The sequence below is a fragment of the Rousettus aegyptiacus genome, unplaced genomic scaffold (assembly GCF_014176215.1).
Source record: "Rousettus aegyptiacus isolate mRouAeg1 unplaced genomic scaffold, mRouAeg1.p scaffold_m13_p_6, whole genome shotgun sequence".
Lineage (NCBI taxonomy): Eukaryota > Metazoa > Chordata > Mammalia > Chiroptera > Pteropodidae > Rousettus > Rousettus aegyptiacus.
This window is the reverse complement of record NW_023416309.1, coordinates 90,732,174-90,749,420: the sequence shown is the minus strand read 5'-3', so window position 1 is coordinate 90,749,420 and position 17,247 is coordinate 90,732,174. Positions and strand designations below refer to the sequence as shown.

Here is a 17,247-nt window from a genome sequence, read left to right as displayed (position 1 = left end):
GAATATATATATCCTATATTTCTCTTGTTCATGTCCATGATTATACACATGAAACCAGGGTCCATTGTGCATGTAGGATTGAGTAGCCTTTACCCTACAGTGGGGTTAAAGTGGATTTTAAGGCATCAAAGCAAACATAGAGGTTGCTTTAAGGTCAGCTATTATTGCTTTTCATCAATGGCCATTATAGAAATTATAGAACAATTTGTTGGTACAGTGTGATCTGTAAAGTCTCAGAGCTAGAGTATGTTTTAGAATTCAGTCTATTTATTATTTTAGAGTTAATTTTAAAAAGAAGCACCAGATTATTGTGTCTTCGTGTTAATTTAATTTTAAGGCTAAAATAATCTTAAAATGACTAAAGTACCTTTATTCCTGATTTACGAAGCATTGTGTCTTTTAAAAGGAGAGAGGCAGACTGAGAGAGAGACTCAATGCTATATAAAAGACACTATAAAATCTAACTGCCAGATCATGAAGAGATACCAGTTTAAAGTACCTCCAAGGAACTTCTATCATATACCCCCAGATACTTGGATCAAAATAAAGATAAGAGAATGACATCCACCAAATAACTACAACAAGAGACAGAAAATTCTGAGTGTTAGTGAGGGTGTAGAGTGACCGTGTTCTCACGCCTTGCTGCTAGATGAGACATTTGGTACAGTGACTTCAGAAAACTAGCATTATCTACTACAAATGAACATACACATACACTATAATTTAGCAGTTTCATTCTGATGTACGTACCCCACACAAATGCATTGCAATGTATACACAGCGAAATAGTATACAGCAATGAGAATGTAGAGTCTACAACCACACACAACCACATGAATAAATCTCAAACAAAGTTGAATGAAAGAAGCCAAACAATGGAAAGTGCTAATCTAACTGATAATCATTATGAACCTATCTAGGGAGTTTTGCAACTAGACCTCCAAATTTGATGGGTGGTAACCAGTTGAATCTTTCTCATTTAATCTTTTTTCCTCTAAACACTATTGTGTCAGATTCAGATGGAACAGACTCAAATGACCATCTTCCAGAATCTAAGTGATTCAGACAGCAGAGATTCAAAGCTAAGAGGTCAGTGAGCAAGGACAGAACATGAATGCTGGTGTCCAGTGGATGAGGTCAGATACTTCGTGGCAATGGGAATGAGGCTAATAAGAGGCAAAGCTCAAACAAGGAGGCCGAGGGCCAATAAGACAATCAAATCAACTGGAAGGGATCATACAGTGAGTTAATGTCGCCATTTGGGTACTCATCCACTCAAAGACAGGAAAGAAAGAGGATCCAGTGCTGTGAGAAGGACCACAATAGTGGCAAAATAGGGACACATTCTGATCTGAGGTGACATACTCTCTGATATAGTTGGACAAAGATTAGAAAGTATGATGTTATTTGGGTGTGGCTTACTAGAACTTGATAGATACCTCAAGAAGCTCTCAGATGTATAGATTGACTGATTGTAATTAAGGGATTGTACATTCATACATAAATCGTAAATCTGGAATTACAGTTTTAATCTCCAATTGCATATAGGGGTATTTAAAGAATGTTATGTTTTTTTATTAAAACTTAAAACCGATATAATTATCACGTTCCGTAATTCAGTGCCCTTGACTATATTTTCAGTCCAATGAAACTTCATTGAACCACATGATGAGGTCACTTGGCCCCGGAGTTCAGCCTTAAGCCATCCTGAAAGATCGAGAATGGGGCGGAGGTGGTAGCTAAGAAAGCAGGAAGGGAAATGCTGTTTGGAAGGGGGTTCTGAGTGGCACACACATAACATGGCAGTGCGGCAGGAATGGAATGGCAACTTAAACTACTGTGCACATGATTGGCTCTCCTCCATAATCTCTACACGTCCACATATTCATTTTTAAAGTGTGTATCACACGTGTCTTCAACTAGCATACCTAATGCAGTGTCTGCATTAGGTATGCTAGTTGAAGATACGATACATGAATAAAAACAGACAATCCCTGTGTACTCAAGGAGCTCATCATAATCCAGAGGAGAGGATGAGAAGAGTAACACCTTCTTTCATAACTTGTGCCCCAAACTGAGGAGAGATCATCTTTAATCATTTTTCCTGGTTTGGTATCTTCATCAAGATTTCTCAGCCTCCTTCCCTGTGTGCTTGGCACCCAAAGTCATGTGCCCAGAGAAGACTCTTTCAATGACTCTGAGTCATTGCATCATAAGAGCTCCCAAACCTTTAGGGCCCAGCAGCCTAAGGGCAAAATGGAATTACTTGGCTCAGAGAGGCTTTTTCAATTCCAGGTCCTGAAAAAGTTGAATGAGTGTGTAGTATTACCACTCATCTTTACATTGTTATTGGGGGGGGGGGGGACGGAGTTATAAATTAGATGCTGAGTCATTTCACGAATGCGGGCCGACTGCGTGCAGCCACCAGGGGAGAGCCGAACATTTCTGGTCCAGAGGACCTAAGTAGAATAGTTAGATCTATAGTTCTAACAAGAGTACTGGCAGGGAGTGAAGAGTAAAGAGCTCAAGCTCCCTAAGATTCCCAAATATCTGAATTGCCAAACAATTGCTAATTTTTTACTTGTTCGTAGCCTCTTGAAATTTGCTGGGTATAGTTCCAAAAAAGGACTTTTTGTATTTTAAATTCTCAGTGGTCCATTTTTTTTTTTTTGCAATCTGCAAATTTAACTGTATAATATTCAGCAAAAAGCAAAATAAAATAACAGCTCAATCATTTGAGAAATGTTCCCCACCTTCCCCCTCAGTGAGCCTTTGCCAGGCACAAGAGTTATTGGGAGGCCTGAAGCTGCTGGGCCCTTAGGTCATTGATTTCATGCACTTTATGACTCTAATGGGTAAAGGTCTCATCAGGTGGAGAGCGATTCTAGTATCTAAAGATGTCTTTTTTTTTTTTTTTAACATCATGGCTCCTAAACACAAGATAACTGCTTTACTAAATAGCGACCTTTCCTGCTACACTGGTTGTTGTGGACTTATTAACAGATGGTTCCATAGTGTAGTTTATGGGTGACTTGATGAATTTTCGCTGGTAATTTTGACAATTAGTAACTTTTGCATGTCAGCTTTAAAATCTAAATCTGTATGGACTGTGACTCCATGGTGATACTTAAATTTTGTCAGTAACATATTAAGGCTGATAGGAAACACTTAAAGCAATACCATTTTAACTGTATAGAAGATAAGTCACTTTATTTACAGTGTTTTTAAGGAGAACACATCCAAGTCCCTTTCAATTATGTCAGTTAAATGAAAACTAAATAGGAGTGCGGGCTAAGAGGCACTATCAAGAGAAAAGCACTTCTCTACAAAAACTGGAGAATCTTACTTTTATTCTGAAATTTCAATCAAACCTGTAAGAGCTGTGCTAGTTAACTGGTTTTTGTAGTTTTGCTACAGCACTAAGTCATTTTTTATGGATTCTTTTAATGGGATAGCTGTGTTGCAATTTATTAAGAAGAGAAGCCAAGCAGCATTGACCTGCTAAAGGTCAGTTAGAACAAAGCAGATGGGTCTCTTCCCCTGAATCAGGTTAAAATGGTCCTGCCTGTCAAGATAGCACCGCTTGGTAAGAAGAATATATTATTCATCCCAAAAGAGGAATCGTGGTCAGTGTTGTTCCTTTCTATATTCCACACCACCACCACCACCTCCAATCAGAAGAGGAAAAATCAGTAGTGCTTGCAAGGTGATTCCCAAACTGCTTTGGAAATATAAGTGGAATATAGGCAGCCTATATTGACACTTGAAGCTTCCTAACTTATGAGTTTGGAGCAAACCTACCTCAGTCACAGCGTCATGGGCAGAGACTCCAGTGAAGGTTGAACCGAGACCTTTTATCTGTTCTACCTCCAAGAAACCAATTTCGAAGGGATCAAATCCCTACAGAGACGTAATAGCATCAGTCACCCCCTAATAACCCACCTCTGTAGCCCAAATTACTGGCTGCGGTTCATGTTACAAAGTTGCCCAGCTGTGTTTGTTGGACCCATTTGTTTTCTTATTATTTTCATTATAAATTCCTTGTGTATTTTTACATTGGTGGAGCTGATGCTTTGGAGAACTTAGTCTACTACACAGATAGTTAATTAATAATAAATGTTACGATTTTTATGAAACAAAATGGGGAATTGCTAATCAGAACTTCAGTTTAGCTGACGTGATCAGTGTCACCATGTGAGTTGTCATAATTCCATAAAGAAACAGAGGAAATTCCCATTTTCAATTAGACTTTTGAGAAGTGCAGGCAGCTTCCTATTGATGTGCATACATCACTAAACATTATGCTACAGTCTAACACATGAATGTTGAAAGGTGGCCATATGTATTATAACGAAGCTTCCATTAGTAAAACTTAATATTATAAAAAACTTAATATTATAAAAGCTTGCCTTTTAGGCACAAGCTTCAAGTGTCAATTACTCATTCCAGAGTTCTGTTTAATTTTCTTCACCTTAGAATATACAGTTAAACCAGCTTACGTCGATAGAACATCAGACCAAAGGTAAAGATCTGCTAGTTTCAGCGTACAGAATGGTTTCCTTCTTAAATCTATGCTTATTGCTAGAATCATATCTGTTTTCCATTTTGGTTCATGTTTATAAAATTCCAAGAAAAAATACAATAAGCTACTCAGCTAATTGACAAATAGATGCTGCTTTGCAGACAACCACAGCACTGCTGCTGAAACTCATTGGCAAACAGCACCACATAAAGAAAACTTGAATCGGCTCTTTGGTAAGCTGAGGCCCAGGTCTGAATTTGGTACAGGAGAGGAAATTTAGAAATTTTCATATATAATATACAAAAATGCAGGTCATTTAAAAGTTAAACTTATAAACGTTAAGCACTACAGGTATTGTAAGTAAAACACAAATTTCCCACAAATATTCTATACCTTAGACTAGCAGCCTTAGGTGAGGAAAGGCTAGAGTAAATATTTCAGTTATACACTAACTATGTAATAGCAGTTATTACCACTTACTGTTATTGAGTATTAATTATGTGTCAGGCATTTTATACACATGTATTTTCCTAATTACTTGATTTAATCTTATTAATAACACTGCAAAATGGGATTGTTTCAGCATTTTACTGAAGAAACTAAAGGTCAGTTATGAAGTTTCTGCCCAAGATCACATGTAACTAGAAAATGGCAGAACTACAATTAAAATCAAGTCTAACTGACTCTAAAACTCATATTCTTTCTTCCACACTTAATTGTCTTCGTCTTAGGATTGTTTATTAAGACTGAATAGAATTATTTCATCCCCCTGCCTTCAAATTTGGCCTCAATATGTTTGCTCTAAAGCTACATTCTAGAAAACTTCTTAGATGATAGATAGCAGGGTTCCGACTATTCCCTATATTAAGTGAATAAAAAAGCAGTATTCTGTATTAACCACTGTTAATACTGAAGAATTGGACAGAACAGGTGTCCACCAGACTTTTCTAAATACTTTTGGATGGAACATGTTATCACGTCAGGAGAAAGTGATGCATTGTACTCAGTAGGCAGCAACCAGGAGATCTTCAAAAAGGGGCATTTTTTTAAAATTTTCTTTCTTTTTTTTTTTAATTAAACATTATTGGAGTGACATTGATCAACAAAATCTAATAATTTTCAAGTGTATGATTCAACAGGATGTTGCATATATATTGCATTGTGTGTTCACCACCCATAGTTAGATTTCCTTCCATCACCAAATATTTGACCCTTTTTACCCCCGTTACCTCCCCTCTGCCCTCCTCCCTCTGGTAACCACTAACCCACTATCCATGTCCAAGAGTCTCTGTTTGTTTGTCATGTTTGTTTGTTGCTTGTAGATTTATGTAGGAAGGGAGATTTTAAAGTAACTTTGCTGAAGGCCTGGACTTTATGTCCATTATCTCACTGGCTCCTCACCACAGGTGGACATCATGATCGCCATCCCACAAATAGCCCCGGAGGAGTTTACCAGGTCGTTCAGCTAATACATTGGGCATTTGAACCCAGGTTTATATGCCTTCAAAGGCTCACCTTGTGATACAGAGCACAAAGAGCCCTGTTGTACAACACCTATGACAGACGCATGTCCCTACTCCCAAACGTCCCAAGGTCTCCAAGATTTGTTCTGCCTCTCATTTGTCCATATACAGTAATAACCTTAGTTTCCATTTATTGCATACCAGTCTGTGCCAGTTATTTAACTTTGTTCCTTACAGAAGTTATGCCTGGAGAAATAAAGATTCATAGAATGAATATAAGATTTAACACATCATTTAATAATCAGAACAATGTCATGAGGTTTAAATTACTGTTTTCACATAGGTGGAAGACAGAGGTTTATGAAGGCCATATAGTGAAAAAATGGCAACTTAGAATTCAAACATCTATCAGGCCTAAAAGCCCATGCTCTTCTCCCAAATGACCCTACCTAGTGGTTACCACAGGTGGAGTTTTCTTGCTTTTAGGTTCTGTGAATTAGATTTTATTACGTTTGGCTTGGAAGGCTATTTAATACCCGTCAAGGATTTCCCGGAAGCAGACCCCGTGGCGAGGATGGAGGCACACATGGTTCATAAGGAGGCGATCGCAGGAAACATGAGTGAGAGTGAGAAAGTGCGTCGCAGAAGGGAGAGCAGGAAGATGCGTTATCAAGCAAGTTAACACTGTGGGCGGTGCAGTTCGGTCCCACTGGGGAGACTAGGACCAAGGCGAGCAGGGAGACAATGAGGTGGGGACAGCATGGAGTGGAGCTGAAAATTCCCCAGCCACGTACAGCCTGGCTAGAACAGCTCGGGCTGTCATCAGCAAGTAACTCGCCTGTAGCTGAGATCATCCTAACCTTTGAGATTTCACAAGCAGAGGTTGTTGAAAGACCTCAGAGTAGATGTGGTGAATGGCCGGATAGATCATGTCCATGCACCAAATGTCTCAACATTGCAAAAATGTGGATTATCTCCTAATCTATAAATTCAAAGGAAATCCAATCAAAATACCAACACAATTATTAATGGAACTTAACAAATTGATTCTAAACTCCACCTGGAAGAACAGAGTTCTCCAAATAGCCAAGACAGTTCTGAAAAGGACAAATGTTGGGCCAATTTGCCATGAACAGATAGCTAGACTTATAAAACTAGTCATTGTGATAGTACATATTATCACAAGGATAGACAAATAGACACTGGAATAGGAGACAGATTCCCCAAAGGGACTCTTGATGGCCCTGGTAAATAAAAGAGGAGGTGATCGGGCATGAGTGAGGAAGGGTAGATTGTTCAGTAAGAGCAGTGGGTCTGTTGGCTTTTCATATAGAGATAAATGAGAAAAGGGATTTTACTTTTTTCCACATGGAAAGTCAATAGTCCCACTGCACTTATTGAGATTTAATCACTGGGGCAGCTTCCAGTGCTTCTGGATTTTCTGCTACACCATTTTAGCATTTTTTCTAAGGAAAAAAATTCTGTGAAATAGTTTTATTGTATATATTTGTACAGTGAATGAAACAAGGGTTAGGACATGGAGCCCCGCTTGCTCAGCCTCCCCTGCCTGCCCCCACCATCTCCATACAAACAAAAGGCCCATTTTCTCATAAAAATGGAGCAGAAATGACAACCCAAGAATCTTCCATTCTCTATTTCCTCTGAAAATTTTGGCTTTAAAGCACCCAGTTTTACTCTTCACTTAGGATCCAGGCAGTGTTGAGCTATACCTACTTACAACATTCCGCAGACCCTTTGCTATATTCCCTTGCTCCAAAACACATGGTAAATAAGTTTCATCTTACATGCGAACTACAATCTATTGAAACGGTAGTTCAGAGGCCCTTGAAGTCAAGTCCCAACTCATGAAAAAGAATGGCAGAATTGATTAGGAGTGTGTGCCCTAGGTATTATTATTTGAAATAGTGAATCAGTACCAGCTCTCCCCGCAGAGTATCTTTTCTTAAAGCATCTGGTTGGAATATGCCACATAAACTAGATCTATACATCATGTTACAGCTCTTCTCAAGTGAAAGGGGAAAAGCATGCCCTCGTGAGTTATCTGTCTTTAAACAAGCCAACGGCTGATTCGCCTCCTGCTTGCTTAGCCTCCCTCGGTGCTGCTTTTACAGTTTCCGTCACTGTATAAATATATGATATGCAGCCCAGAGTTTCCCTTCTAAATACAATAGACAATTATGTATGATCATATATTTAAAATGCTATGGCCATCATTGATTATCACTTGAAACTTTATTACTTTTGAACAATACAAACACTTTTTTTTCATGCAGGAAAGTTGGAGGACAAACGAAACCTGACACATCATTTTATTTATTAATGTATTTATACTTCATCTCTGTCCAAAAAAAAAAAAAAGAAAGCTTCTCATAACTAGAGCCATATACAGTCTTGTTAATAAAAAAAAAAATTAGTCTTTTTTTTTTTCAAATAAAGACAAATTTGTTTACTCAGTATTTCATTAATTGGGAGCTTTGCATGGTTCTGCAATAGTATAAAATCATGTTTCAACTGTAACTTATGAGAGGTGCTCCTAAAAGCACGACCTGTGACACAGGAAGTAAAGTAATAAATGAAATCATATGAAAGTGTATGTAAAAAAGAAAGAAAGTATATGTGGGCGATTTTTGTATGTGTGTGAAGCTTCTGTTTCTAGGGCAGTTTTCATAGTAGTTAAGCCAACATTTGACTTGGTTGCATTTATATCAGCTAAGACTTTTGTTTTGTAATTAGCAGAGAGGGTAAATCTCTTCCTACCCCAAAGGTTTTCTTTCTGATGTCCAAATTTTCAGATTAACCATTCATGTCAGAACTGCACGGTTTTCATTTCCACTTATTGTTTTGATGTTAACGACCACCTACTTGACCTCATCTCATTTACTTTAACTTCCACCAAGGATGAAGCTGGAAGGCTAACGTGGAAATGCATATTCTATCAAGAGAATTAAAAAAAAAAAAAGTAACTGGCCCTCCTGACTTCTGTAGAAAGAGATCTTGTAGGTCCATGAAGTGATTCCTGGAATATGAACATTAGGAAACTAAAAATAGAAAAACAAAGCAACAGGTAAAGATAGCTTATAAAAGGAGTGCCAATAGTGCTGGAGTTGAGTTACAAATCTGTTTCTAAATCAATGGTCTATACCTTTTTGTATTGAGTTATGAGCCCCTTTAAGATATAGTAAGAGATATGAAGCATCCCCTCAGACACAAACAAAAGAAAGAATTACTTATTAAAAAGTTGCTACCAATAAAAATAATGAGTTTTTCACACCATGAAGTTTTCACAATTTAATTTTAATTGTCATAACATGAATAGCTAGATGTTTAGGTACTAATTAGGAATAATAACTGGAAATATTTTTTTCCAAAGTATCATCATAAATCATTAGAAGTATTTCCCTTCTAAGGTTGGGGAGTGAGAGGAGGGATATACCACAAAGGTATAGTAAGGGGACTTGGAATCCACATGCCCATCAAGAAATATCTGTATACTGAATAAATAATAACACTTGTATGTATGTAGCAATCTTTATGTATATAGATGTTGTTTTGATAAATAAAATAACATTTATTTAAAAGGAAAAAAATCCAAAATTTGAGAAGCTATTCAAGAATGTGTTAATTTATTCACTTATCTCTTCATTTGTTTACTCAATAAATGTTTATTAAATGCTTACTACATGGCCACTCTTTGGGATACTGAGAATGAATTTCAGAAATATCTATTAGATTATAAAATCCTCGGGGGAAGGTACCAAGTTGGTTCAAGGCAGTTAGCTGTCAGGTACCCCATTGTGAACTGTGTGCTCTGTAGCATAATCACAGAACATAGGCTCACAACCTGGCTTCCATCTAGCATTCAGTATCTTTATGGGTTGCTCAGAGAATGCCAATATCCAAGGTTGTCACCAGTGAAAAAGACTTTAAAAATCATGTATTTTCATTTCTTTACAGGCAGAGAAACAGAAGGCCTGAGAGATAAAGTAGCTTCTCTAGAGTTACACAGCTAACCATTGACAATACTAAGAATGGAACTCTTGTTGTTATGCTTTTTTCACTAAAAAAAAAAATTAGGGTAGTAAATCTGCAAAAAATATTCATTTAAATGTATTCTGGGCCAACTGCATTTATTCGTTTGCTTGTTCGTTTTACTCCCCCTTCTTCAAAGTTTATTTTATAAATTGTAATACATGCAGTATAGTAAACCAAAAATAATAATTGAGGGAATATGGAGTAAGAAAGATGAGATAAGAAAAAATTAGGTGAAACAAGAGGTTACTTTGGTAACCTAACTAAATGCATCCATAAGGTTCTACATGGTTACTAAAAATGGGTCACAGATTAATGCTGTACTCCTCCGCAGCCGAGTAAGGAAGGAAACAAAATTCATAGTAGGCATGAGAGAAAACAACCTAGAATCTAAAAAGGGTACATACTGTATGCTTCTGTATGGCATGCTGGAAAAGGCAAAACTATGGAGATAGATCAATGATTCTAGGACGTAGGGAAGGGAGAAGGGATAACTATGGGAGGAGAGAAGGGATGAATAGTCGAAGTACAAAGGATTTTTAGGGCAGTGAAAATAACTCCGTATGATACTGTAATAATGGATACGTGTCATTATACATTTGTCCAAATCCATAGAATATACAATACCAAGAATGAACCCTAATGTGAACTATGGATTTGAGTGATTATAATGTGTCAATGTAGATTCATCAGTTGTAACAAACGTACCTCTCTGGTGCCTGATGTTGATAAAGGGGGAGACTTTTCGTGTGTGGGACAGGGGATATATGGGAAATCTCTGTACTTTCCTCTCAATTTTGCTGTGAACCTAAAACTATTTAAAAATTAAAGTTTTTACCTTAAAAAAAAATCTAGATTCTCAGGAGAAATACAACTGCTCTTGGCCTCAATGTAATTTCTCCTGTGGGTCCTCAGAAAATGCATTGCTACTATCAGTTCAACAGTAAATTTCCAAAGGCTGGTCTTTAAACCATTCTTCATAGAGGCCAGATGAATGCAATGCCCAGGACAGTAAAAGCATCTGGCGGAGAGGTCCAGCCATACAGCACAGTGAGGGCCCAGCGTCCTCCAGATGTAACATTTGGGACACCTGGAGGAATAACAAACGATTTACCTTGACTGGGTTCTCACGCTGAGCCCAGACTATTCTGAGCATTTTCATATTATCTTCGCATCTTCTGGGCAGGCCTTATTGAATATTATTTCTTAAAACTGAGTTTTTAATAAGGGAACATTCAAGGTCAGAGATTCTTCAAGGACTTAGAGAAGAGATATTCAGTATTTTTGAAAAATTTTCTAATGCCAAACCAGTAGTTTATTATGAAAATTAAAACATTCCACCTGAACAAGCGCCAAAAAATTGTTCGAAACAATCAAAACAAATAAAATAATTCCTCAGCATATCGGGATTCCTGAACCACTGCCCCATGCCCACCATGACCGCAGATCATTGGTAATTTATAACATTCAAGGCACTTTAGTACCCAAAAGAGAGCAAGGTGTGAGTGTTTTCAGCTAATTTCAACGTTCTGCCTATGTGACAGTGCTACGTGGCCAACAGGAGCCCAAGCATCAGTGACGCGAAGTTAGTGTTTCTCTCAAGTGAAAGTAACGCCAGACCTCTTACTACAGCATCGACACGTGCAATCGCACCAAGAGTGTTTGGTGGAATCAGCACTCCTCCTCCACAGCCAGGACGGCCAGGTCGTCCCCTCCCCTCGGTCATCTGGTCGCTGGTGCCCCCTGCTCCGAGCGTTCGCTCCCCGCAGTTTGTTTCCCACGGTCACCCACAATCTGAAGTTAAAGGGGAAAGTCCAGAAATACGCAATTTGTAAGTGTTAACTTGCACACAGTTCTGGGTAGTGTGATGAAATCTTGAGCAGTCCTGCGTCATCCCACCTGGGACATGAATGGTCCCTCCGTCCAGTGTCTCTACGCTGTATATGCTGCCTGCCCATTTAGTCACTTAGTAGCTGCCCTGGTCTTCAGACCAACTGTTGCGACATCCCAGGGCTTGTATTCAAGGTAACATTTCTTTTACTTAATAATGTCCCCACGGCACAAGAGCAGTGATACTGGCAATTCACATATGCCAAAAAGGAGCCGTAAAGTGCTTCCTTGAAAAGGTGACTCTGATATAATAAAATATTTTGAGAGAAAGAGACCACATTCACTTAACTTTTATTACAATATATTGTTGTAATTGTTCTATTTTATTAGTTATTGCTGTTTGTTTCTTCCCTTGCCTATTTTTATAAATTAAACTTTATCATAGGTATGTATACGTAGGCAAAGACATGGTAGAGGTTCTGGTACCATGCGTGGTTTCAGGCATCCGCTGGGGGTCTTGGACATGTCTCTGTGGAGGAGGGACTGCTACATCCCCAGTATCCATTTTCCTCCAGCCTGCACAGTCTGATTTCCCTGGGGAAATGACACCCTTGTGGTTCCTCGTAAAGGAGAGTCCCACTACACATCACCAGGGGGATTTTAAAAAAGCCCAATGTCCAGGCCAGACCCAAGACCACTGGTCTCAGAGCCTCTGGGGTGGAACCTTACGAGTCAAGGATAGAGATCAAGAGAGGACACTGAGAGCATGAGCCCCAGGTCCCTTGTATCCCAGAAGTGGGGAGAAGAGATGTTGGGGAAGGAGACTAGTAGAGGACTGGGGGACCTGTGCTCTGGTGGGGAGGAATCCAATCTTGTGGCTCTGGCTGCAAATAAATGGCAACTCTCAGGCACAGAGGACCCTGCTCCTTCACCACTTTCTGTACATCCTGCCTCCAGCCACCAGATCCAGCCTCTGAAATCCATTAACGCTAAGGTTTAAATGACGCTATCAGAGAGGGCCAGGGAGAGGAAGAGGAAACGGTGAAAGATAATGGACACCTACAGGAGGGTGTGAGGTTGGGGGCAAAAGGCAGCGGGGAAAGTAAGTCTTGGGTTCTAGCCTACCCTCGACCATGGCCATTCGATTGAATGATTCTCTTCTGTACCAGCTCCATGTTGAAGGTGTTTTGGTAAAGACTGCTGAGTGCTGAACTATAGACTATACTGGGAAGAACACTAGTTAGGGTACAGAGAGGGTAGAGGAGGTGGGAAGTAAATCTGGCTGTCTCAGGCTTCCTGCTTTTGAGTCACAGCACAGCTCCAAACACCTGGGATGCAGGATGCAGCTCTCTCTGAGCACAGACCACCAAGCACAGACATTTGCCCCGGAAGAGGACACTCACTACTCCGTTTAGGCTGAGGCAGTGTGGAAGGGGATACGCCTTGTAAGAACCAGACTTGTAAAAAGAGAAGAGAACATCTCTACCTTTTCTTTGGTCCCCCAACGAAGTCAAAATTAATTGTTTAAATTTAGAAGTGGCTACTCTTTAATGGAAATTTAATCTATATGTTACCCTAGTGAAAAAGTAACCTGTTTACAAAGCAGGAAGATCACTGTGGTAAGTGTAACCCAATCATGCTTTGTAAATGGGTCAGCTTTTCACTGGACTATTGTATATCACACAACTTTTACACAGCTTGTTAAATTTCAGACATTCAATACAATCAAGTCTAAAATGCTCGGGTACCTTGGTTATAATTTCTCATTACTTGTTAAGCCTCCATATTTTAATAATGAGAATTATTATTATTATGTAAGAACTGCAAATATACTATGGAGAAAAATTAGTAGATAATAATTCTGCCTCTAGAAAGAATGTGCCATGAGCCGAAACCTGCTCAAAGAGTGGCTGTTTCCATTTTAAATTCCTTCATTGTCCAGCAGTGTACATTGCCAGTACTAGAGTTAGTCTGAGAACAGCCTGGGGAGAGTTAGAAAAGATGAATGAAAACATTTTCAAAGACCCAAGACAAGCCATCTTATTGGTCAGTAGAGAAGAATTGATTTTAACTCATTATTTGTGAGCTTGCAAGGAAGTAACTCCTCTTGCAAATTACAGAATAAGAACAATGTAGTATTCCTTTTAGCCTCTCATGGCCAGGCCTTTCCTCTAGATCTCTAGCCTTACAGAAGGAGGCGGGGATTCATGGGGTTTGCTTTTTTCATGGTAGAGAATTGTTTGAGGCTGCGAACTGGAGTAAGGAGCAGAAGAAGGGGAAGCTCACATTCTGAAGTTCCAAAAATGAGGGAATAAGAGGGCAGAAAATGAGGCCAGCTTCCTCTGACTATCACCTGGCCCATAGTTTCTTCCCCTGAAGAATAGTTTTAGTCTACATGCAATTATCAATTAATGTCAATGTTTAAAATATTTAAAAATAATGTGTAACATGTATTAAGGACCAACCATGAACTAGGCACGTTATGTATTATATCAAAGAACATTCACAATAACTCTACAGAATGGTTAATATTATCCCTGTTTTATACATACAAGATTAAGCTGAAAAATAATTACCCGCCTAAGTCCACACATCTAGAAAGTGACGAATCTGGAATTCAAACCTAAGTCTAGCTCTTTTGGCAAACAATACTATCTCCCAAAATTACCAAGAGTCACTGAAGTGAGTCAAGTTGGAATGGGCATTTGTAATTATTTGTGACGATTCTGGAATTCAAACCTAAGTCTATCTCTTTTGGCGAACAATACTATCTTCCAAAATTACCAAGAGTCACTGAAGTGAGTCAAGTCGGAATGGGCCTTTGTAATTATTTGTTTAGTTATTCATTCATTCAAGTTAGCCCTGTATTACCTAACTACATCATGATCGGTGTCCTAGGCTTTGAGGTCAAGTCCTAGATCTGTTACTTGCTATCTTGGTGACTCAGCTCAGTTAACCTTGGCTTACTGCTTTATAAAAAGGAGATTGTGATGGTATGGACTTCAAAGTGTTATTGTAGAATAATGAAAAGATAACTTAAGGCCGTTGGTTTGGTGCCTGGATATAATAAGTATTCAATAACTTTATGTTGATGGTAGTTTATGATGATGGTGATGATGGTGACGATGATAATGGTGAGGAGGCTGTGGTCCTGGTACAGAGATGTCATTTCCCACTAAGGAACGCTGGCAGGAGAAGGTTATGATAATGGTCAGAGACCTTGAATCCTGGAGCAGATAAGGACCTTCAGGATTCCTCTGTTCCTTGCCTCCAGCTGCAAATGGAGCTGCAAACAATGGGGCCTCATTAATGCAACCTGCTGCATGACTGATTGATTCACTGGCCCTTAAACACTGAGTCTCTCTCTTGCTCATAACTGGAAAAAATGGGTAAGTCCCACAGGCTCAGTGCCTGCAGACACCCAGATGACACAGTGGGAGCATTTTCCAGCAGTGTGTAAAACCCTCCGCTTTGATTCCCAACTTCTCTCCCAGGACAATGGCCTCTTCAGAAACCTTGCCAATCTACTCATAGTCACTGACCCTCCAGGCCTCAAGCAAATGAGGACACGAGACTATTCTAGGGACTCCTGCCCCCCAACCTTCATCCAGATGTTTGGCACCGTGGCAACAGGCATAGCCAGAGTTTCCTTTGGACAATTTAAGAAATTAATATTAAAGGATGTGTCACCCTGGATCTAGAAAACAGGTTGCCATAGGTTTTCTCGAGCAGCCTTCGGAGTTCCCAGAGGGGATTCTGGGACCAAAGCAGAAATGCGCTGCTTACCTGACCTTCCCCAGCTTGCTCCCCACCGACCCTCCCTTCCAAGAGTGCTCTGCCAGTGTTCACCTTGTTCCTATACAAACGCTACCCGAAACCTCGCTGCAGTTCCTCAATCCAAGCTATGGAAAAATCTGGACACTAACACCTGCTTCTGTGGCAGATTGTTGCTGCTAAAGTTCTCTTCTGGACATTTAGAATTCTAAACGGAAGAGCTAGGTAAGGGTTTACAGAGTTCACTCCTCCTTGCCTCTGTCTACTTACACATGATGATTTTATTAAAATGATAAAGTGTTTTTATTTGCCATGAAATCTCCATCTCACAGTTCTACTGAGATTCAGATGACTTTGCCTGATAGGTGGACTTTTAGGAACTTCATAATCCACGGTCCAAACTAGAAATAACAATGCCCTCCTGTGGCTCGAAAATCATATGTTAAAGACAACAGTAGGCTATAGATGTGAAAGTAATAGCAACATTAATAAAATGTTTTTTCCCCTCTAAGTTGTCTCCGTTTTGCCCTCACAGGCCCACAGGACGTGAGGGTTTTGCTCAGCGTTCCACTTCGGGAAGGCCCTGACCCTTGTGCTTTCTGCTCCAAAGCTAGGTACACATGGAGCCTGTCCACCACCCGGCAGGATTTGGAATAAAGGGCCGGTGAAGAGAAAGGAGTTCAGAACAAATTATCTGGCCCACTGGAGCTACCACTGGTCTCTTATTCCTAAAATGGTAGGCATATCTCTTTGCCCTGATGAAGTTTCCAAAATATAAGCGATATAGAGTAACTATATAGAGGAGTAGAAATAGCATATAGCTATTATTCGTTGAGTGCTTATTATATGTGGACAGTGTTACATGGAGTAGCTCATGTAATCTTCACACAGCTTTATAGTACTGATACTGTTATTATCCCCAGTTTTGAAGGAACAGAGATACAGCAAGGTTAAGTAACAGGCCTAAACCACCACCAACTGAACAGTGGAATGAATATTCAGACACACTTAAGTCCTCATTTTTAACCACTATGCTACAATTTGACATCAGGAGTCAAATTTTCTATGTCCCAGTTCCAGTTTTGTCACTACCTTTCGGACTTCTGTTTTCTTCTCTGTAATATGAAAAGGTTGCAGTAGTTAAGTGCTTCCAGAGTAATTTTTACCATGAGATTCAGGAAAGAAAGAAAAAAAAAAATTTTTTTTTTTTTTTAAAAAGAGAGTGAAGTCCACTGGCATCTATTATCAAGATAAAGGAGATAACAATTTGCTCCTCTACTTTGTCAGGGAGCACGATGACTGGTTCAGTGATCTTAACTAGCCTTTAACTAGGACTAATTGAAGAGGACTATATCCTGTGTGTTTCCTATTAATGCTTGTGGCAAATACGTAAATTGTTTCATGTCAGTTCTCTCCTGTTTCTCAGTGTGCAATTCCTTTTCAGCCCCATCTTGCCAGGTATATTTAGAGTACAAAAGATTTAGTAATTCACACACACACACACACACACACACACACACACACACACACATAAACTTTTACATACATTCACACACACTCCATTCAAATTGCTTAAAGGAAGTAACTTATTCACCAGTGCAATTTAGT

General features: G+C 39.3%; 1 protein-coding gene across 4 annotated transcripts in view; it reads left to right on the top strand.

Moving 5' to 3' along the window:
- ANKFN1 (ankyrin repeat and fibronectin type III domain containing 1) overlaps positions 1-17,247 on the top strand; it is a 527,248-nt gene that overhangs the window by 310,615 nt on the left and 199,386 nt on the right. Inside the window, exon 1 of one of the 4 annotated variants that reach the window (XM_016154887.2) lies at positions 16,046-16,375. The exons of the other annotated variants lie outside the window; for them this stretch is intronic. The gene's annotated coding sequence lies outside the window, so the exon portion shown is untranslated. Of the gene's footprint in view, positions 1-16,045; positions 16,376-17,247 lie in introns of those variants that run through there. 4 annotated transcript variants of the gene reach the window in all.